This window comes from Arachis hypogaea, chromosome 18 (assembly GCF_003086295.3).
Source record: "Arachis hypogaea cultivar Tifrunner chromosome 18, arahy.Tifrunner.gnm2.J5K5, whole genome shotgun sequence".
NCBI lineage: Eukaryota > Viridiplantae > Streptophyta > Magnoliopsida > Fabales > Fabaceae > Arachis > Arachis hypogaea.
In genome coordinates, this window is record NC_092053.1 from 108,115,898 (window position 1) to 108,139,049 (window position 23,152).

The window sequence follows — 23,152 nt, forward strand, 5'->3', positions numbered from 1 at the left end:
ACAGTATCACATATTTGCAAGAATTCAGTTAAGAACTGAAAAGGATCTTCAGATGGAAGTCCATGAAACTTGCAGTTCTGCTGCATCAGAGAAACTAATTGAGGTTTCAGCTCAAAGTTGTTTGCTCCAATGGCAGGAATGGAGATGCTTCTTCCATGTAAATTGGAATTAGGTGCCGTAAAGTCACCAAGCATCTTCCTTACATTATTATTATTTTCGGCTGCCATCTCCTTTTCCTGTTCGAAAATTTCTGAAAGGTTATCTCTGGATTGTTGTATTTTAGCTTCTCTTAATTTTCTCTTCAGAGTCCTTTCAGGTTCTGGATCTGCTTCCACAAGAATGTTCTTATCCTTGCTCCTGCTCATATGACAAAGAAGAAGGCACAGAAAAATAATAATAATAATGAAGATCCTTTATACCACAGTATAGGGATCCCTGTGTGAGTAGAAGAAGAGGGGAGACAAAGAATGTAGTATAATGACAGAAACACAACTGTGAGGAGGCTAGAGATGTGAGATGAGATGTTAGGATTTGAATGAATAAATAGAATGAGATGGGAGAGGGAGAATTTTCGAAAATATTTTTGAAAAAGAGTTAGTGATTTTCGAAAATGGTTTTTGAAAAATGTTAGTATTTTTTTCGAAAAAAATTTTTTTTTTTAAATAAAAAATAAAAATAATTAGTTAATAAAAAAGAAATTTTTGAAAAAGAGGGAAGATATTTTCGAAAATTAGAGAGAGAGAGTTAGTTAGATAGTTTTGAAAAAGTTAAGAAACAAACAAAAAGTTAGTTAGTTAGTTGAAACAAATTTGAAAAGATAAGAAGTTGGGAAGTTAGAGAAGATATTTTGAAATCAAATTTTGAAAAAGATAAGATAAGAAGATATTTTTTTGAAAAGATATGATAGAAATTAGTTTTTGAAAAAGATTTGATTTTTAAAATCACAATTAATGACCTGATTCATAAGAAATCACAAGATATGATTCTAGAACTTAAAGTTTGAATCTTTCTTAACAAGCAAGTAACAAACTTCAAATTTTTGAATCAAAACTTTAATTGATTATGTTATTTTCGAAAATTATGATATAAAATAAGAAAAAGGATTTTGAAAATTATTTTTTGGAATTTTCGAAAATAATCATGAATTTTGAAAAAGATTTTGAATTTTGAAAAAGATTTTGAAAAAGATAAGATTTTCAAATTGAAAATTTGATTTGACTCATGAGAAACAATTTGATTTTAAAAATTTTTGAAAAAGTCAATCCAAATTTTCGAATTTGATGAGAGAAAAAAAGGAAAGATATTTTTTGATTTTTGAAATTTTTATGAAAAACATGAAAATTATGCAATGCATGAAATTTTTAGATCAAAACATGTGATGCATGCAAGAATGCTATGAATGTCAAGATGAACACCAAGAACACTTTGAATGCCAAGATGAACATCATAGACACAATTTTGAAAAACTTTTAATGCAAAGAAAACATGCAAGACACCAAACTTAGAATTCTTTAATGCTTAGGCACTAAGAATTCAAAAATGCATATGATAAACATGAAAAGACACAAAACAAAAAATCATCAAGATCAAACAAGAAGACTTACCAAGAACAACTTGAAGATCATGAAGAACACCATGAATGCATGAAATTTTCGAAAAAAATGCAAGATGCACATGCAATTGACACCAAACTTATAACATGACTCAAGACTCAAACAAGAACACAAAAAATATTTTTTTTGATTTTTATGATTTTCTAATTTTTTTTGGATTTTTGTATAATTTTTTTGAAAACAATTGGGAAAAAGGAAGTAATGAATTCATAGTCCTCAATCAAAATCCTGGGAATTAGACATGGCTTCATGGCCAGTCAAGCTAAAACATGTTATATGAAACACTAGAATTCATTCTTAAAATTTTTGAAGAAAAATATATTTTTGAAAACATTTTTTTTTTTCGAAAACAGGTGAGAAGATTTTTGAAAGATTTTTGAAAAATTTTTGAAAATAAAACAAAAAGAAAATTACCTAACCTGAGCAACAAGATGAACCGTCAGTTGTCCAAACTCGAACAATCCCCGGCAACGGCGCCAAAAATTTGGTGGATGAAATTGTGATCACATTAATGTAGTACTCTTTGTTGTTGTATGGAATCATTATTATGGCTCTTTACTATGTGTGGACACAACTCCGTTCAACTAACCAGCAAGTGCACTGGGTCGTCCAAGTAATACCTTACGTGAGTAAGGGTCGAATCCCACGGAGATTGTTGGTATGAAGCAAGCTATGGTCACCTTGCAAATCTCAGTTAAGTTGACTCATATGGGCTACAATATATTATGTAAATAAAACATAAAGAATAGGGATAGAGATACTTATGTAGATTCATTGGCAGGAATTTCAGATAAGCGAATGGAGATGCTTTTCGTTCCTCTGAACCTCTGCTTTCCTGCTATCTTCATCCAATCAGTCTAACTCCTTTCCATGGCTGGCTGTATGCAAGGGCATCACCGTTGTCAGTGGCTACATCCCCTCCTCTCAGTGAATCATATGCTCACGCACCCTGTCACGGCACGGCTATTCATCTGTCGGTTCTCGATCATGCTGGAATAGGATTCACCCTCCTTTTGCGTCTGTCACTAACGCCCAACAATCGCGAGTTTGAAGCTCGTCACAGTCATTCAATCATTGAATCCTACTCAGAATACCACAGACAAGGTTTAGACCTTCCGGATTCTCTTGAATGCCGCCATCATTCTAGCTTACGCCACGAAGATTCTGGTTAGGAGATCTAAGAGATACTCATTCTAGCTTAATTCATGTAGAACAGAAGTGTTTGTCAGGCACGCGTTCATAGGGGAGATGGTGATGAGCGTCACACATAATCATCACCTTCATCACGTTCTTGGGTGCGAATGGATATCTTAGAAGCGAAATAAGATGATTTGAATAGAAAACAGTAGTACTTGCATTAATCTTTGAGGAACAGCAGAGCTCCACACCTTAATCTATGGAGTGTAGAAACTCTACCGTATGAAAATACATAAGTGAAGGTCCAGGCATGGCCGTGTGGCCAGCCCCCTATGATCTAAGAACCAGACGTCCAAAGATGCCTAATACAATAGTAAGAGGTCCTATTTATAATAAACTAGCTACTAGGGTTTACATGAGTAAGTATTTGATGTATAAATCCACTTCTGGGGCCCACTTGGTGTGTGTTTGGGCTGAGCTTAAGTGTTGCACGTGCAGAGGCCATTTGTGGAGTTGAACGCCAGTTTTTGTGCCAGTTTGGGCGTTCAACTCTGGTTTTGGATCCTTTTCTGGCGCTGGACGCCGGATTTGAGTAGAAAGCTGGCGTTGAACGCCAGTTTACGTCATCAATTCTTGGCCAAAGTATGGACTATTATATATTGCTGGAAAGCCCTGGATGTCTACTTTCCAACGCAATTGGAAGCGCGCCATTTCGAGTTCTGTAGCTCCAGAAAATCCACTTTGAGTGCAGGGAGGTCAGAATCCAACAGCATCAGCAGTCCTTTTTCAACCTCTGAATCTGATTTCTGCTCAAGTCCCTCAATTTCAGCCAGAAAATACCTGAAATCACAGAAAAACACACAAACTCATAGTAAAGTCCAGAAATGTGAATTTAACACAAAATCTATTAAAAACATCCCTAAAAGTAACTAGATCCTACTAAAAACATACTAAAAACAATGTCAAAAAGCGTATAAATTATCCGCTCATCACAACACCAAACTTAAATTGTTGCTTGTCCCCAAGCAACTGAAAATCAAAATAGGATAAAAAGAATAGAATATACTATAAATTCCAAATTATCAATGAAACAGAGCTTCAATCATATGAGCGGGACTTATAGCTTTTTGCCTCTTGAATAGTTTTGGCATCTCACTTTATCCATTGAGGTTCAGAATGATTAGCATCTATAGGAACTTCAAATTTCGAATAGTGTTATTGACTCTCTTAGTTCAGCATGATGATTCTTCAACACAGCTTCTTTATGAGTCTTGGCCGTGGCCCTAAGCATTTTGTTTTCCAGTATTACCACCGGATACATAAATGCCACAGACACATAATTGGGTGAACCTTTTCAGATTGTGACTCAGCTTTGCTAAAGTCCCCAATTAGAGGTGTCCAGGGTTCTTAAGCACACTCTTTTTTTTTTTTTTTTGCTTTGGACCTTGACTTTAACCGCTCAGTCTCAAGTTTTCACTTGACACCTACACGCCACAAGCACATGGTTAGGGACAGCTTGGTTTAGCCGCTTAGACCAGGATTTTATTCCTTTAGGTCCTCCTATCCACTGATGCTCAAAGCCTTGGGATCCTTTTTATTTGCCCTTGCCTTTTGGTTTTAAGGGTTATTGGCTTTTTGCTCTTGCCTCTTGGTTTTAAGAGCTTTTGGCTTTTTCTGCTTGCTTTTTCTTTTTCTTTCTATTTTTTTTTCGCCTAATTTTTTTCTTCTTTTTTTTTTTCTGCAAGCTTTGTTTTTTTGCTGCTTTTTCTTGCTTCAAGAATCATTTTTATGATTTTTCAGATTATCAAATAACATGTCTCCTAGTCATCATTCTTTCAAGAGCCAACATATTTAACATTCTTAAACAACAACTTCAAAGGACATATGCACTGTTCAATCATACATTCAGAAAACAAGAAGCATTGTCACCACATCAATATAATTAAACTAAGTTCAAGGATAAATTCGAAACTCATGTACTTCTTGTTCTTTTAAGTTAAAACAGCTTTTTTTTATTTAAGAGAGGTGATGGATTCATAGGGCATTCATATCTTTAAGACATAGTTACTAACTACTAATGATCATGTAATGAAGACACAAACATATATAAGCACATAACATATAAAAACGAAAAACAGAAGAAATAAGAGCAAGGAATGAATCCACCTTAGTGATGATGGCGTTTCCTTCTTGAGGAATCAATGATGTCCTTGAGCTCTTCTATGTCTCTTCCTTGCCTTTGTTGCTCCTCCTTCAGTGCTTTTAGATCTTCTCTGATTTCATGAAGGATGATGGAGTGCTCTTGATGTTCCACCCTTAGTTGCTTCCAATAATTGTGTGGAAGAAAATGTATCCCTTGAGGTATCTTAGGGATCTCTTGATTTGCAGTCAAATGTTCTACCACTGAGCTATAGACCCTTGATGGAAGCTTTTGTCTTCCCTTTCCTCTTTCTAGAGGTTTCTCTGGCCTTAGGTGCCATCAATGGTTATGGAAAAAAACAAAAAAGCTATGCTTTTACCACACCAAACTTAGAATGTTGCTCGCCCTCGAGCAAAAGAAGAAAGAATAGAAGAATAATAAGAAGATATGGGAGTGTGTATTCGGCCATATGGGTGGGATTGGGTGGGAGAGAGATGTTGAATTTTTGAAGGTAGTGGGTGTATGGATGTGAGTGGTAAGTGGAAAAAAAGAAGGGATGATCATGAATGGAAAGAGAGATGATGAGGTAGGTGGGGATCCTGTGGGGTCCACAGATCCTGAGGTGTCAAGGCATTTACATCCCTGCACCAATTTAGGCATGTAAAATGCCCTTGCACACAACTCTGGGCGTTCAGCGCCAGGTTGGTGCCCATTTTGGGCGTTCAACGCCCCTTTGTTGCCATTTCTGGCGTTGAACGCCAGAACCATGCTTGTTCTGGGCGTTCAGCGCCAGGATGCTCCCATTCTGGGCGTTCAGCGCCAGAATTATGCTCTGTTCTGGCGTTGAACGCCAGGCAGATGCTCCTCCAGGGTGTGGTTTTTCTTCTGCTGTTTTTGACTCCGTTTTCAATTTTTATATTTATTTTGTGACTCCACATGATCATGTACCTATAAAGACACATAACTAAGAAAAATATAGTTAGATAAATAAGCATTGGGTTGCCTCCCAACAAGCGCTTCTTTAATGTCAATAGCTTGACAGTGGGCTCTCATGGAGCCTCACAGATGTGCAGAGCTTTGTTGAGACTCTCCAACACCAAACTTAGAGTTTGGATATGGGAGTTCAACACCAAACTTAGAGTTTGGTTGTGGCCTCCCAACACCAAACTTAGAGTTTGACTGTGGGGGCTCTGGTTGACTCTGCTTGAGAGAAGCTTTTTCTGCTTCCTCTCCATGGTTGTAGAGGGAGATCCTTGAGTTTTAAACACAAGGGAGTCCTCATTCCATTGAAGGACTATTTCACCTCTGTCAACATCAATCACAGCTCTTGCTGTGGTCAGGAAAGGTCTTCCTAGGATGATGGATTCATCCTCTTCCTTTCCAGTATCCAGAACTATGAAATCAGCAGGGATGTAAAGGCCTTCAACCTTTACTAATACGTCCTCTACTTGTCCATAAGCCTGTTTTCTAGAGCTGTCTGCCATCTCTAATGAGATTTTAGCAGCTTGCACCCCATAGATTCCCAGTTTCTCTATTACAGAGAGGGGCATGAGGTTTATTCCTGAACCAAGGTCACACAGAGCCTTAAAGACCATGGTGCCTATGGTACAGGATATTATGAACTTTCCAGGATCCTGTCTCTTCTGAGGCAATGTCAGTTGATCCAGATCACTTAGTTCATTGATGAACAAGGGAGGTTCAACTTCCCAAGTATCAATGCCAAATAATTTGGCATTCAGCTTCATGATTGCACCAAGAAACTTGGCAGTTTGCTCTTCAGTAACATCCTCATTCTCTTCAGAAGAGGAATACTCATCAGAGCTCATGAAGGGCATAAGGAGGTTCAATGGGATCTCTATGGTCTCTAGATGAGCCCCAGAGTCCTTTGGTTCCTCAGAGGGAAGCTCCTTATTGACCACTGGACATCCCAGGAGGTCTTCCTCCTTGGGATTCACGTCCTCTCCTCTCCTCACAGGTTCGGCCATGGTGCTTATGTCAATGGCCTTGCACTCTCCTTTTGGATTCTCTTCTGTATTGCTTGGGAGAGTACTAGGAGGGATTTCAGTGATCCTTTTACTCAGCTGGCCCACTTGTGCTTCCAGATTTCTAATGGAAGACCTTGTTTCATTCATGAAACTTACAGTGGCCTTAGATAGATCAGAGACTAGATTTGCTAAATTAGAAGCATTTTGTTCAGAGTTCTCTGTCTGTTGCTGAGTTGATGATGGAAAAGGCTTGCTATTGCTAAACCTGTTTCTTCCACCATTATTAAAGCCTTGTTGGGGCTTTTGATCCTTCCATGAGAAATTTGGATGATTTCTCCATGTTGAGTTATAGGTGTTTCCATAAGGTTCACCTAAGTAATTTACCTCTGCTATTGCAGGGTTCTCAGGATCATAGGCTTCTTCTTCAGAAGATGCCTCTTGACTACTGTTGGATGCAGCTTGCATTCCATGCAGACTCTGAGAAATCATATTGACTTGCTGAGTCAATATTTTGTTCTGAGCCAATATGGCATTCAGAGTATCAACTTCAAGAACTCCCTTCTTCATAGGCGTCCCATTACTCACAGGATTCCTTTCAGAAGTGTACATGAACTGGTTATTAGCAACCATGTCAATGAGTTCTTGAGCTTCTGCAGGCGTTTTCTTTAGGTGAATGGATCCACCTGCAGAAGTGTCCAGTGACATTTTGATAGCTCAGATAAACCATCATAGAATATATCTAGGATGGTCCATTCTGAAAGCATGTCAGAAGGACACTTTTTGGTCAACTGTTTGTATCTTTCCCAAGCTTCATAGAGGGATTCACCTTCTTTCTGTCTGAAGGTTTGAACATCAGCTCTAAGCTTGCTCAGCTTTTGAGGAGGAAAGTACTTGGCTAAGAAAGCCGTGACCAGCTTATCCCAAGAGTTCAGGCTGTCTTTGGGTTGAGAATCCAACCATAATCTAGCTTTGTCTCTTATAGAAAAGGGAAAAGCATGAGCCTGTAGACTTCAGGATCTACTCCATTAGTCTTAACAGTATCACATATTTGCAAGAATTCAGTTAAGAACTGAAAAGGATCTTCAGATGGAAGTCCATGAAACTTGCAGTTCTGCTGCATCAGAGAAACTAATTGAGGTTTCAGCTCAAAGTTGTTTGCTCCAATGGCAGGAATGGAGATGCTTCTTCCATGTAAATTGGAATTAGGTGCCGTAAAGTCACCAAGCATCTTCCTTACATTATTATTATTTTCGGCTGCCATCTCCTTTTCCTGTTCGAAAATTTCTGAAAGGTTATCTCTGGATTGTTGTATTTTAGCTTCTCTTAATTTTCTCTTCAGAGTCCTTTCAGGTTCTGGATCTGCTTCCACAAGAATGTTCTTATCCTTGCTCCTGCTCATATGACAAAGAAGAAGGCACAGAAAAATAATAATAATAATGAAGATCCTTTATACCACAGTATAGGGATCCCTGTGTGAGTAGAAGAAGAGGGGGAGACAAAGAATGTAGTATAATGACAGAAACACAACTGTGAGGAGGCTAGAGATGTGAGATGAGATGTTAGGATTGAATGAATAAATAGAATGAGATGGGAGAGGGAGAATTTTCGAAAATATTTTTGAAAAAGAGTTAGTGATTTTCGAAAATGGTTTTTGAAAAATGTTAGTATTTTTTTCGAAAAAATTTTTTTTTTAAATAAAAAATAAAAATAATTAGTTAATAAAAAAGAAATTTTTGAAAAAGAGGGAAGATATTTTCGAAAATTAGAGAGAGAGAGTTAGTTAGATAGTTTTGAAAAAGTTAAGAAACAAACAAAAAGTTAGTTAGTTAGTTGAAACAAATTTGAAAAGATAAGAAGTTGGGAAGTTAGAGAAGATATTTTGAAATCAAATTTTGAAAAAGATAAGATAAGAAGATATTTTTTTGAAAAGATATGATAGAAATTAGTTTTTGAAAAAGATTTGATTTTTAAAATCACAATTAATGACCTGATTCATAAGAAATCACAAGATATGATTCTAGAACTTAAAGTTTGAATCTTTCTTAACAAGCAAGTAACAAACTTCAAATTTTTGAATCAAAACTTTAATTGATTATGTTATTTTCGAAAATTATGATATAAAATAAGAAAAAGGATTTTGAAAATTATTTTTTGGAATTTTCGAAAATAATCATGAATTTTGAAAAAGATTTTGAATTTTGAAAAAGATTTTGAAAAAGATAAGATTTTCAAATTGAAAATTTGATTTGACTCATGAGAAACAATTTGATTTTAAAAATTTTTGAAAAAGTCAATCCAAATTTTCGAATTTGATGAGAGAAAAAAAGGAAAGATATTTTTTGATTTTTGAAATTTTTATGAAAAACATGAAAATTATGCAATGCATGAAATTTTTAGATCAAAACATGTGATGCATGCAAGAATGCTATGAATGTCAAGATGAACACCAAGAACACTTTGAATGCCAAGATGAACATCATAGACACAATTTTGAAAAACTTTTAATGCAAAGAAAACATGCAAGACACCAAACTTAGAATTCTTTAATGCTTAGGCACTAAGAATTCAAAAATGCATATGATAAACATGAAAAGACACAAAACAAAAAATCATCAAGATCAAACAAGAAGACTTACCAAGAACAACTTGAAGATCATGAAGAACACCATGAATGCATGAAATTTTCGAAAAAAATGCAAGATGCACATGCAATTGACACCAAACTTATAACATGACTCAAGACTCAAACAAGAACACAAAAAATATTTTTTTTGATTTTTATGATTTTCTAATTTTTTTTGGATTTTTGTATAATTTTTTTGAAAACAATTGGGAAAAAGGAAGTAATGAATTCATAGTCCTCAATCAAAATCCTGGGAATTAGACATGGCTTCATGGCCAGTCAAGCTAAAACATGTTATATGAAACACTAGAATTCATTCTTAAAATTTTTGAAGAAAAATATATTTTTGAAAACATTTTTTTTTTCGAAAACAGGTGAGAAGATTTTTGAAAAATTTTTGAAAATAAAACAAAAAGAAAATTACCTAACCTGAGCAACAAGATGAACCGTCAGTTGTCCAAACTCGAACAATCCCCGGCAACGGCGCCAAAAATTTGGTGGATGAAATTGTGATCACATTAATGTAGTACTCTTTGTTGTTGTATGGAATCATTATTATGGCTCTTTACTATGTGTGGACACAACTCCGTTCAACTAACCAGCAAGTGCACTGGGTCGTCCAAGTAATACCTTACGTGAGTAAGGGTCGAATCCCACGGAGATTGTTGGTATGAAGCAAGCTATGGTCACCTTGCAAATCTCAGTTAAGTTGACTCATATGGGCTACAATATATTATGTAAATAAAACATAAAGAATAGGGATAGAGATACTTATGTAGATTCATTGGCAGGAATTTCAGATAAGCGAATGGAGATGCTTTTCGTTCCTCTGAACCTCTGCTTTCCTGCTATCTTCATCCAATCAGTCTTACTCCTTTCCATGGCTGGCTGTATGCAAGGGCATCACCGTTGTCAGTGGCTACATCCCCTCCTCTCAGTGAATCATATGCTCACGCACCCTGTCACGGCACGGCTATTCATCTGTCGGTTCTCGATCATGCTGGAATAGGATTCACCCTCCTTTTGCGTCTGTCACTAACGCCCAACAATCGCGAGTTTGAAGCTCGTCACAGTCATTCAATCATTGAATCCTACTCAGAATACCACAGACAAGGTTTAGACCTTCCGGATTCTCTTGAATGCCGCCATCATTCTAGCTTACGCCACGAAGATTCTGGTTAGGAGATCTAAGAGATACTCATTCTAGCTTAATTCATGTAGAACAGAAGTGTTTGTCAGGCACGCGTTCATAGGGGAGATGGTGATGAGCGTCACACATAATCATCACCTTCATCACGTTCTTGGGTGCGAATGGATATCTTAGAAGCGAAATAAGATGATTTGAATAGAAAACAGTAGTACTTTGCATTAATCTTTGAGGAACAGCAGAGCTCCACACCTTAATCTATGGAGTGTAGAAACTCTACCGTATGAAAATACATAAGTGAAGGTCCAGGCATGGCCGTGTGGCCAGCCCCCTATGATCTAAGAACCAGACGTCCAAAGATGCCTAATACAATAGTAAGAGGTCCTATTTATAATAAACTAGCTACTAGGGTTTACATGAGTAAGTATTTGATGTATAAATCCACTTCTGGGGCCCACTTGGTGTGTGTTTGGGCTGAGCTTAAGTGTTGCACGTGCAGAGGCCATTTGTGGAGTTGAACGCCAGTTTTTGTGCCAGTTTGGGCGTTCAACTCTGGTTTTGGATCCTTTTCTGGCGCTGGACGCCGGATTTGAGTAGAAAGCTGGCGTTGAACGCCAGTTTACGTCGTCAATTCTTGGCCAAAGTATGGACTATTATATATTGCTGGAAAGCCCTGGATGTCTACTTTCCAACGCAATTGGAAGCGCGCCATTTCGAGTTCTGTAGCTCCAGAAAATCCACTTTGAGTGCAGGGATGTCAGAATCCAACAGCATCAGCAGTCCTTTTTCAACCTCTGAATCTGATTTCTGCTCAAGTCCCTCAATTTCAGCCAGAAAATACCTGAAATCACAGAAAAACACACAAACTCATAGTAAAGTCCAGAAATGTGAATTTAACACAAAATCTATTAAAAACATCCCTAAAAGTAACTAGATCCTACTAAAAACATACTAAAAACAATGTCAAAAAGCGTATAAATTATCCGCTCATCACAACACCAAACTTAAATTGTTGCTTGTCCCCAAGCAACTGAAAATCAAAATAGGATAAAAAGAATAGAATATACTATAAATTCCAAATTATCAATGAAACAGAGCTTCAATCATATGAGCGGGACTTATAGCTTTTTGCCTCTTGAATAGTTTTGGCATCTCACTTTATCCATTGAGGTTCAGAATGATTAGCATCTATAGGAACTTCAAATTTCGAATAGTGTTATTGACTCTCTTAGTTCAGCATGATGATTCTTCAACACAGCTTCTTTATGAGTCTTGGTCGTGGCCCTAAGCATTTTGTTTTCCAGTATTACCACCGGATACATAAATGCCACAGACACATAATTGGGTGAACCTTTTCAGATTGTGACTCAGCTTTGCTAAAGTCCCCAATTAGAGGTGTCCAGGGTTCTTAAGCACACTCTTTTTTTTTTTTTGCTTTGGACCTTGACTTTAACCGCTCAGTCTCAAGTTTTCACTTGACACCTACACGCCACAAGCACATGGTTAGGGACAGCTTGGTTTAGCCGCTTAGACCAGGATTTTATTCCTTTAGGTCCTCCTATCCACTGATGCTCAAAGCCTTGGGATCCTTTTTATTTGCCCTTGCCTTTTGGTTTTAAGGGTTATTGGCTTTTTGCTCTTGCCTCTTGGTTTTAAGAGCTTTTAGCTTTTTCTGCTTGCTTTTTCTTTTTCTTTCTATTTTTTTTTCGCCTAATTTTTTTTCTTTTTTTTTTTTTCTGCAAGCTTTGTTTTTTTTTGCTGCTTTTTCTTGCTTCAAGAATCATTTTTATGATTTTTCAGATTATCAAATAACATGTCTCCTAGTCATCATTCTTTCAAGAGCCAACATATTTAACATTCTTAAACAACAACTTCAAAGGACATATGCACTGTTCAATCATACATTCAGAAAACAAGAAGCATTGTCACCACATCAATATAATTAAACTAAGTTCAAGGATAAATTCGAAACTCATGTACTTCTTGTTCTTTTAAGTTAAAACAGTTTTTTTTTATTTAAGAGAGGTGATGGATTCATAGGGCATTCATATCTTTAAGACATAGTTAGTAACTACTAATGATCATGTAATGAAGACACAAACATATATAAGCACATAACATATAAAAACGAAAAACAGAAGAAATAAGAGCAAGGAATGAATCCACCTTAGTGATGATGGCGTTTCCTTCTTGAGGAATCAATGATGTCCTTGAGCTCTTCTATGTCTCTTCCTTGCCTTTGTTGCTCCTCCTTCAGTGCTTTTAGATCTTCTCTGATTTCATGAAGGATGATGGAGTGCTCTTGATGTTCCACCCTTAGTTGCTTCCAATAATTGTGTGGAAGAAAATGTATCCCTTGAGGTATCTCAGGGATCTCTTGATTTGCAGTCAAATGTTCTACCACTGAGCTATAGACCCTTGATGGAAGCTTTTGTCTTCCCTTTCCTCTTTCTAGAGGTTTCTCTGGCCTTAGGTGCCATCAATGGTTATGGAAAAAAACAAAAAAGCTATGCTTTTACCACACCAAACTTAGAATGTTGCTCGCCCTCGAGCAAAAGAAGAAAGAATAGAAGAATAAGAAGAAGATATGGGAGTGTGTATTCGGCCATATGGGTGGGATTGGGTGGGAGAGAGATGTTGAATTTTTGAAGGTAGTGGGTGTATGGATGTGAGTGGTAAGTGGAAAAAAAGAAGGGATGATCATGAATGGAAAGAGAGATGATGAGGTAGGTGGGGATCCTGTGGGGTCCACAGATCCTGAGGTGTCAAGGCATTTACATCCCTGCACCAATTTAGGCATGTAAAATGCCCTTGCACACAACTCTGGGCGTTCAGCGCCAGGTTGGTGCCCATTTTGGGCGTTCAACGCCCCTTTGCTGCCATTTCTGGCGTTGAACGCCAGAACCATGCTTGTTCTGGGCGTTCAGCGCCAGGATGCTCCCATTCTGGGCGTTCAGCGCCAGAATTATGCTCTGTTCTGGCGTTGAACGCCAGGCAGATGCTCCTCCAGGGTGTGGTTTTTCTTCTGCTGTTTTTGACTCCGTTTTCAATTTTTATATTTATTTTGTGACTCCACATGATCATGTACCTATAAAGACACATAACTAAGAAAAATATAGTTAGATAAATAAGCATTGGGTTGCCTCCCAACAAGCGCTTCTTTAATGTCAATAGCTTGACAGTGGGCTCTCATGGAGCCTCACAGATGTGCAGAGCTTTGTTGAGACTCTCCAACACCAAACTTAGAGTTTGGATATGGGAGTTCAACACCAAACTTAGAGTTTGGTTGTGGCCTCCCAACACCAAACTTAGAGTTTGACTGTGGGGGCTCTGGTTGACTCTGCCTTGAGAGAAGCTTTTTCTGCTTCCTCTCCATGGTTGCAGAGGGAGATCCTTGAGTTTTAAACACAAGGGAGTCCTCATTCCATTGAAGGACTATTTCACCTCTGTCAACATCAATCACAGCTCTTGCTGTGGTCAGGAAAGGTCTTCCTAGGATGATGGATTCATCCTCTTCCTTTCCAGTATCCAGAACTATGAAATCAGCAGGGATGTAAAGGCCTTCAACCTTTACTAATACGTCCTCTACTTGTCCATAAGCCTGTTTTCTAGAGCTGTCTGCCATCTCTAATGAGATTTTAGCAGCTTGCACCCCATAGATTCCCAGTTTCTCTATTACAGAGAGGGGCATGAGGTTTATTCCTGAACCAAGGTCACACAGAGCCTTAAAGACCATGGTGCCTATGGTACAGGATATTATGAACTTTCCAGGATCCTGTCTCTTCTGAGGCAATGTCAGTTGATCCAGATCACTTAGTTCATTGATGAACAAGGGAGGTTCAACTTCCCAAGTATCAATGCCAAATAATTTGGCATTCAGCTTCATGATTGCACCAAGAAACTTGGCAGTTTGCTCTTCAGTAACATCCTCATTCTCTTCAGAAGAGGAATACTCATCAGAGCTCATGAAGGGCATAAGGAGGTTCAATGGGATCTCTATGGTCTCTAGATGAGCCCCAGAGTCCTTTGGTTCCTCAGAGGGAAGCTCCTTATTGACCACTGGACATCCCAGGAGGTCTTCCTCCTTGGGATTCACGTCCTCTCCTCTCCTCACAGGTTCGGCCATGGTGCTTATGTCAATGGCCTTGCACTCTCCTTTTGGATTCTCTTCTGTATTGCTTGGGAGAGTACTAGGAGGGATTTCAGTGATCCTTTTACTCAGCTGGCCCACTTGTGCTTCCAGATTTCTAATGGAAGACCTTGTTTCATTCATGAAACTTACAGTGGCCTTAGATAGATCAGAGACTAGATTTGCTAAATTAGAAGCATTTTGTTCAGAGTTCTCTGTCTGTTGCTGAGTTGATGATGGAAAAGGCTTGCTATTGCTAAACCTGTTTCTTCCACCATTATTAAAGCCTTGTTGGGGCTTTTGATCCTTCCATGAGAAATTTGGATGATTTCTCCATGTTGAGTTATAGGTGTTTCCATAAGGTTCACCTAAGTAATTTACCTCTGCTATTGCAGGGTTCTCAGGATCATAGGCTTCTTCTTCAGAAGATGCCTCTTGACTACTGTTGGATGCAGCTTGCATTCCATGCAGACTCTGAGAAATCATATTGACTTGCTGAGTCAATATTTTGTTCTGAGCCAATATGGCATTCAGAGTATCAACTTCAAGAACTCCCTTCTTCATAGGCGTCCCATTACTCACAGGATTCCTTTCAGAAGTGTACATGAACTGGTTATTAGCAACCATGTCAATGAGTTCTTGAGCTTCTGCAGGCGTTTTCTTTAGGTGAATGGATCCACCTGCAGAAGTGTCCAGTGACATTTTTCATAGCTCAGATAAACCATCATAGAATATATCTAGGATGGTCCATTCTGAAAGCATGTCAGAAGGACACTTTTTGGTCAACTGTTTGTATCTTTCCCAAGCTTCATAGAGGGATTCACCTTCTTTCTGTCTGAAGGTTTGAACATCAGCTCTAAGCTTGCTCAGCTTTTGAGGAGGAAAGTACTTGGCTAAGAAAGTACTTGCTCAGCTTTTGAGGAGGAAAGTACTTGCTCAACGGCGCCAAAAACTTGGTGGATGAAATTGTGATCACATTAATGTAGTACTCTTTGTTGTTGTATGGAATCATTATTATGGCTCTTTACTATGTGTGGACACAACTCCGTTCAACTAACCAGCAAGTGCACTGGGTCGTCCAAGTAATACCTTACGTGAGTAAGGGTCGAATCCCACGGAGATTGTTGGTATGAAGCAAGCTATGGTCACCTTGCAAATCTCAGTTAAGTTGACTCATATGGGCTACAATATATTATGTAAATAAAACATAAAGAATAGGGATAGAGATACTTATGTAGATTCATTGGCAGGAATTTCAGATAAGCGAATGGAGATGCTTTTCGTTCCTCTGAACCTCTGCTTTCCTGCTATCTTCATCCAATCAGTCTTACTCCTTTCCATGGCTGGCTATATGCAAGGGCATCACCGTTGTCAGTGGCTACATCCCCTCCTCTCAGTGAATCATATGCTCACGCATCCTGTCACGGCACGGCTATTCATCTGTCGGTTCTCGATCATGCTGGAATAGGATTCACCCTCCTTTTGCGTCTGTCACTAACGCCCAACAATCGCGAGTTTGAAGCTCGTCACAGTCATTCAATCATTGAATCCTACTCAGAATACCACAGACAAGGTTTAGACCTTCCGGATTCTCTTGAATGCCGCCATCATTCTAGCTTACGCCACGAAGATTCTGGTTAGGAGATCTAAGAGATACTCATTCTAGCTTAATTCATGTAGAACAGAAGTGTTTGTCAGGCACGCGTTCATAGGGGAGATGGTGATGAGCGTCACACATAATCATCACCTTCATCACGTTCTTGGGTGCGAATGGATATCTTAGAAGCGAAATAAGATGATTTGAATAGAAAACAGTAGTACTTTGCATTAATCTTTGAGGAACAGCAGAGCTCCACACCTTAATCTATGGAGTGTAGAAACTCTACCGTATGAAAATACATAAGTGAAGGTCCAGGCATGGCCGTGTGGCCAGCCCCCTATGATCTAAGAACCAGACGTCCAAAGATGCCTAATACAATAGTAAGAGGTCCTATTTATAATAAACTAGCTACTAGGGTTTACATGAGTAAGTATTTGATGTATAAATCCACTTCTGGGGCCCACTTGGTGTGTGTTTGGGCTGAGCTTAAGTGTTGCACGTGCAGAGGCCATTTGTGGAGTTGAACGCCAGTTTTTGTGCCAGTTTGGGCGTTCAACTCTGGTTTTGGATCCTTTTCTGGCGCTGGACGCCGGATTTGAGTAGAAAGCTGGCGTTGAACGCCAGTTTACGTCGTCAATTCTTGGCCAAAGTATGGACTATTATATATTGCTGGAAAGCCCTGGATGTCTACTTTCCAACGCAATTGGAAGCGCGCCATTTCGAGTTCTGTAGCTCCAGAAAAAATCCACTTTGAGTGCAGGGAGGTCAGAATCCAACAGCATCAGCAGTCCTTTTTCAACCTCTGAATCTGATTTCTGCTCAAGTCCCTCAATTTCAGCCAGAAAATACCTGAAATCACAGAAAAACACACAAACTCATAGTAAAGTCCAGAAATGTGAATTTAACACAAAATCTATTAAAAACATCCCTAAAAGTAACTAGATCCTACTAAAAACATACTAAAAACAATGTCAAAAAGCGTATAAATTATCCGCTCATCAGCGTCCAGCGCCAGAAACAAGTTGCAAAGTGGAGTTCAACGCCCAAAATGGCACAAAAGCTGGCGTTCAACTCCAAGAATGACCTCTCCACGTGTAGACTTCAAGCTCAGCCCAAGCACACACCAAGTGGGCCCCGGAAGTGGATTTATGCATCAATTACTTACTTCTGTAAACCCTAGTGACTAGTTTATTATAAATAGAACTTTTTATCATTGTATTCGTAGTCTTGGTTACTCCGGTTCCCCCCTGGGGCCGAGACCAATGAACTCCTTCATTATTTATGTATTTTCAACGGTAGAATTTCTGCACTCCATAGATTAAGGTGTGGAGCTCTGCTGTTCCTCAAAGATTAATGCAAAGTACTACTGTTTTCTATTCAATTCATCTTATATCGCTTCTAAGATATTCATTCGCACTTCAACCTGAATGTGATGAATGTGACAATCATCATCATTCCCTATGAACGCGTGCCTGACAACCACTTCCGTTCTACATTAGATTGAATGAGTATCTCTTAGATCTCTTAATCAGAATCTTCGTGGTATAAGCTAGATTGATGGCAGCATTCATGAGAGTTCGGAAAGTCTAAACCTTGTCCGTGGTATTCCGAGTAGGACTCTGGGATTGAATGACTGTGACGAACTCCAAACTCGCGAGTGCTGGGTGTAGTGACAGACGCAAAAGGATAGTAAATTCTATTCCAGTATGATCGAGAACCTCCAAGATGATTAGCCATGCAGTGACAGCGCATCGGACCATTTTCACAGAGAGGAATAGGATGCAACCAACGACAAGGGTGATGCCTCCAGATGATTAGTCGTGCTGTGACAGAGCATTTGGACCATTTTCCCGAGAGGATTGAAAGTAGCCATTGGCACCGGTGACATCCTTACATAAAGCCAGCCATAGAAAGGAGTAAGACTGACTGGATGAAGACAGCAGGAAAGCGGAGGTTCAGAGGAACAAATGCATCTCCATACGCTTATCTGAAATTCTCACCAATGATTTACATAAGTATTTCTATCCTTCTTTTATTACTAAATTTCAAAAACTACATAACTATTTTATATCCGCCTGACTGAGATTTACAAGATGACTATAGCTTGCTTCATACCAACAATCTCCGTGGGATTCGACCCTTACTCACGTAAGGTATTACTTGGACGACCCAGTGCACTTGCTGGTTAGTTATGCGAAGTTGTGAAGATATGTTGAGACCATGGTTCTGTGCATCCGTTTTTGGTGCCATCGCCAGGGAATCAATTTCGAACAATAATTCACAACCTGAGTAACAATTTCGCATACCAAGTTTTTGGCACCGTTCCCGGGGATTGTTCGAGTTTGGACAACTGACGGTTCATCTTGTTGCTCAGATTAGGTAATTTTCTTTTTGTTTTGTTTTCAAAAATTTTTTAAAAAAAATTTTCAAAAAGTTCTCCTTTGTTTTTGAAAAAAATTCTTAAAATAAAAATGTTTTCAAAAATATATTTTTCTTCAGAATTTTTAAGAATGAACTCTAGTGTTTCATGAAGCATGTTGAGGCCTGGCTGGCAGTAAAGCCATGTCTGTAGGGAATGTCAGGCGTGTCATGTCTGGATTATATGCTAAAGCTTGGCTGGCTATTAAGCCATGCCTGACCTTTTGATTGGAGCTTTAGACTAAAGAGCATAAGATTCCTGGAATTCATATTAAAAATTTTGGAATCCTTATTTTTCTTTTTCAAAATGATTTTCGAAAAAATTAAAAGAAAATACAAAAAAATTAGAAAATCATAAAAAAAAATCAAAAATATTTTTTGTGTTTCTTGTTTGAGTCTTGAGTCATGTTCTAAGTTTGGTGTCAATTGCATGTTCATCCTGCATTTTTCGAAAAAAATTCATGCATTCATAATGTTCTTCATGATCTTCAAGTTGTTCTTAGTAAGTCTTCTTGTTTGATCTTTGCATTTGCATGTTTTGTGTCTTTTCTTGTTTTTCATATGCGTTCCTGAATTCTTTATGTCTAAGCATTAAAGAATTCTAAGTTTGGTGTCTTGCATGTTTTCTTTGCATTAAAAATTTTTCAAAAATGTGTTCTTGATGTTCATCATGATCTTCATAGTGTTCTTGGTGTTCATCTTGACATTCATAGCATTCTTGCATGCATTCATTGTTTTGATCCATAACTTTCATGCATTGCATCATTTTTCTTGTTTTTCTCTCTCATCATAACAATTCAAAAATCAAAAAAATATCTTTTCCTTTTTCTCTCTTAAAATTTTGAAAATTATATTTGACTTTTTCAAAAATTTTTAAAAATCTAGTTGTTTTTATGAGTCAAATCAAATTTTCAATTTAAAAAAAAAATCTTATCTTTTTCAAAATCTTTTTTAAAAATCAAATCTTTTTCAAAAAAAACTAATTTCTATCATATCTTTTCAAAAATATCTTCTTATCTTACCTTTTTCAAAAAAAGTGATTGCAAACTATCTTTTCTAACTTCCTAACTTCTTATCTTTTCAAAATTTATTTCAACTAACTAACTAACTTTTTGTTTGTTTCTTACCTTTTTCAAAACTACCTAACTAACTCTCTCTCTCTAATTTTCGAAAAAAATCCTCCCTCTTTTTCAAAATTTCTTTTTAATTAGACTAATTATTTTATTTTTTATTTGAATTTTCGAAAAACTACTAACCTTTTTCAAAAACTATTTTCGAAAATCACTAACTCTTTCAAAAATTATTTTCGAAAATTCTCTCCTCCTCTCATCCCCTTCTATTTATTTATTCATTTACTAAAACTTCTCTTCATCTCACATCTCTGCTCCTGTCATCACCTTTGTGTTTGGATTCTTCATTCTTCTTCACCCATATTCCTTTTCTTCTTCTACTAACAATAAGGAACCTCTTTACTGTGACATAGAGGATTCCTCTTTTTTTCTTTTTCTCTTCTCTTTCTTATGAGCAGGGACAAAGAAAAAGGCATTCTTGTTGAAGCTGATCCAGAACCTAAAAGGACTTTGAAGAGAAAACTAAGAGAAGCTAAATTACAACAATCCAGAGACAACCTTATTGAAAATTTCGAACAAGTAAAGGAGATGGCAGCCAAACCCAACAACAATAATGCAAGGAGAATGCTGGGTGACTTTATTGCACCTAATTCCAATTTACATGGAAGAAGCATCTCCATTCCTACCATTGGAGCAAACAATTTTGAGCTGAAACCTCAGCTAGTTTCTCTGATGCAACAGAACTGCAAGTTTCATGGACTTCCATCTGAAGATCCTTTTCAGTTCTTAACTGAATTCTTACAGATCTGTGATACTGTTAAGACTAATGGAGTAGATCCTGAAGTCTACAGGCTCATGCTTTTCCCTTTTGCTGTAAGAGACAGAGCTAGAATATGGTTGGACTCTCAACCCAAAGACAGCCTGAACTCTTGGGATTAGTTGGTCACGGCTTTCTTAGCCAAGTTCTTTCCTCCTCAAAAGCTGAGCAAGCTTAGAGCTGATGTTCAAACCTTCAGACAGAAAGAAGGTGAATCCCTCTATGAAGCTTGGGAAAGATACAAGCAGCTGACCAAAAAGTGTCCTTCTGACATGCTTTCAGAATGGACCATCCTGGATATTCTATGATGGTTTATCTGAGCTATCAAAGATGTCATTGGATACTTCTGCAAGTGGATCCATTCACCTAAAGAAAACGCCTGCAGAAGCTCAAGAACTCATTGACATGGTTGCTAATAACCAGTTTATGTACACTTCTGAGAGGAATCCTGTGAGTAATGGGACGCCTATGAAGAAGGGAGTTCTTGAAATTGATACTCTGAATGCCATATTGGCTCAGAATAAAATATTGACTCAGCAAGTCAATATGATTTCTCAGAGTCTGAATGGAATGCAAGCTGCATCCAACAGTACTCAAGATGCATCTTCTGAGGAAGAAGCTTATGATCCTGAGAACCCTGCAATAGCAGAGTTAAAATACATGGGTGAACCATATGGAAACACCTACAATCCATCATGGAGAAATCACCCAAATCTCTCATGGAAGGATCAAAAGCCTCAACAAGGCTTTAATAATGGTGGAAGAAACAGGTTTAGCAATAGCAAGCCTTTTCCATCATCCACTCAGCAACAGACAGAGAATTCTGAGCAGAATCTATCTAGCTTAGCAAATTTAGTCTCTGATCTATCTAAGGCCACTGTGAGTTTCATGAATGAAACAAGTTCTTCCATTAGAAATTTGGAAGCACAAGTGGGCCAGCTGAGTAAAAGGATCACTGAAATCCCTCCTAGTACTCTCCCAAGCAATACAGAAGAGAATCCAAAAGGAGAGTGCAAGGCCATTGAATTAATTACCATGGCTGAACCAACAAGAGAGGAGAAGGACGTGAATCCCAAGGAGGAAGACCTCCTGGGACGTCCAGTGATCAATAAGGAGCTTCCCTCTCAGGAACCTAAGGAATCTGAGACTCATCTAGAGACCATAGAGATTCCATTGAACCTCCTTATGCCATTCATGAGCTCTGATGAGTATTCCTCTTCTGAAGAGAATGAGGATGTCACTGAAGAGCAAGCTGCCAAGTTCCTTGGTGCAATCATGAAGCTAAATGCCAAATTATTTGGTATTGAAACTTGGGAAGATGAACCTCCCTTGTTCACCAATGAACTAAGTGATCTGGATCAACTGACATTGCCTCAGAAGAGACAGGATCCTGGAAAGTTCATAATACCTTGTACCATAGGCACCATGATCTTTAAGGCTCTGTGTGACCTTGGTTCAGGGATAAACCTCATGCCCCTCTCTGTAATAGAGAAACTGGGAATCTATGGGGTGCAAGCTGCTAAAATCTCATTAGAGATGGCAGACAATTCAAGAAAATAGGCTTATGGACAAGTAGAGGACGTGTTAGTAAAGGTTGAAGGCCTTTACATCCCTGCTGATTTCATAGTCCTGGATACTGGAAAGGAAGAGGATGAATCCATCATCCTAGGAAGACCTTTATTAGCCACAGCAAGAGCTGTGATTGATGTGGACAGAGGAGAATTGATCCTTTAATTAAATAAGGACAACCTTGTGTTTACAACTCAAGGATCTCTCTCTGCATCCATGGAGAGGAAGCAGAAAAAGCTTCTCTCAAAGCAGAGTCAACCAAAGCCCCCACAGTCAAACTCTAAGTTTGGTGTCAAACCCCCATATCCAAACTCTAAGTTTGGTGTTGGGAGGTCTCAACAAAGCTCTGCACATCTGTGAGGCTCCATGACAGCCCACTGTCAAGCTATTGACATTAAAGAAGCGCTTGTTGGGAGGCAACCCAATGTTTATTTATCTAATTTTCATTGATTTTCATGTTTTATTAGGTTCATGGTCATGTGGAGTCACAAAATAAACGAAAAATTTAGAAACAGAATAAAAAATAGCGGAAGAAAAATCACACCCTGGAGGAAGCAACTGTCTGGCGTTCAACGCCAGAATAGAGCATGGTTCTGGCGCTGAACGCCCAAAATGGGCAGTATCTGGGCGCTGAACGCCAGAATTTCACCCTGGAGAAGAGCTGGCGCTGAACGCCCAGAACAAGCATGGTTCTGGCGTTCAACGCCAGAAATGGGCAACAAATGGGCGTTGAACACCCAAAATGGGCACCAACCTGGCGCTGAACACCCAGAGTTGTGTACAAGGGCATTTTACATGCCTAATTTGGTGCAAGGTTGTAAATTCTTGAACACCTCAGGATCTGTGAACCCCACAGGATCCCCACCTACCTCCACTCACGCTCTTCTCTCTTCTCAATCATCCT

General features: G+C 38.4%; 3 non-coding genes across 3 annotated transcripts; 2 read left to right on the forward strand and 1 right to left on the reverse strand.

Annotated features, from left to right (window-relative positions):
* Nucleotides 1–7,633: 7,633 nt before the first annotated feature.
* Nucleotides 7,634–7,741, forward strand: LOC112773704 (small nucleolar RNA R71). Its single transcript, XR_003188241.1, has one exon. It is a non-coding gene; the product is annotated as a small nucleolar RNA R71 (small nucleolar RNA).
* Nucleotides 7,742–15,530: 7,789 nt separating this feature from the next.
* On the forward strand, nt 15,531–15,638 carry LOC112773705 (small nucleolar RNA R71). Its single transcript, XR_003188242.1, has one exon. It is a non-coding gene; the product is annotated as a small nucleolar RNA R71 (small nucleolar RNA).
* Nucleotides 15,639–20,849: 5,211 nt separating this feature from the next.
* Nucleotides 20,850–20,957, reverse strand: LOC112773928 (small nucleolar RNA R71). The gene has a single exon (XR_003188448.1). It is a non-coding gene; the product is annotated as a small nucleolar RNA R71 (small nucleolar RNA).
* Nucleotides 20,958–23,152: the final 2,195 nt, after the last annotated feature.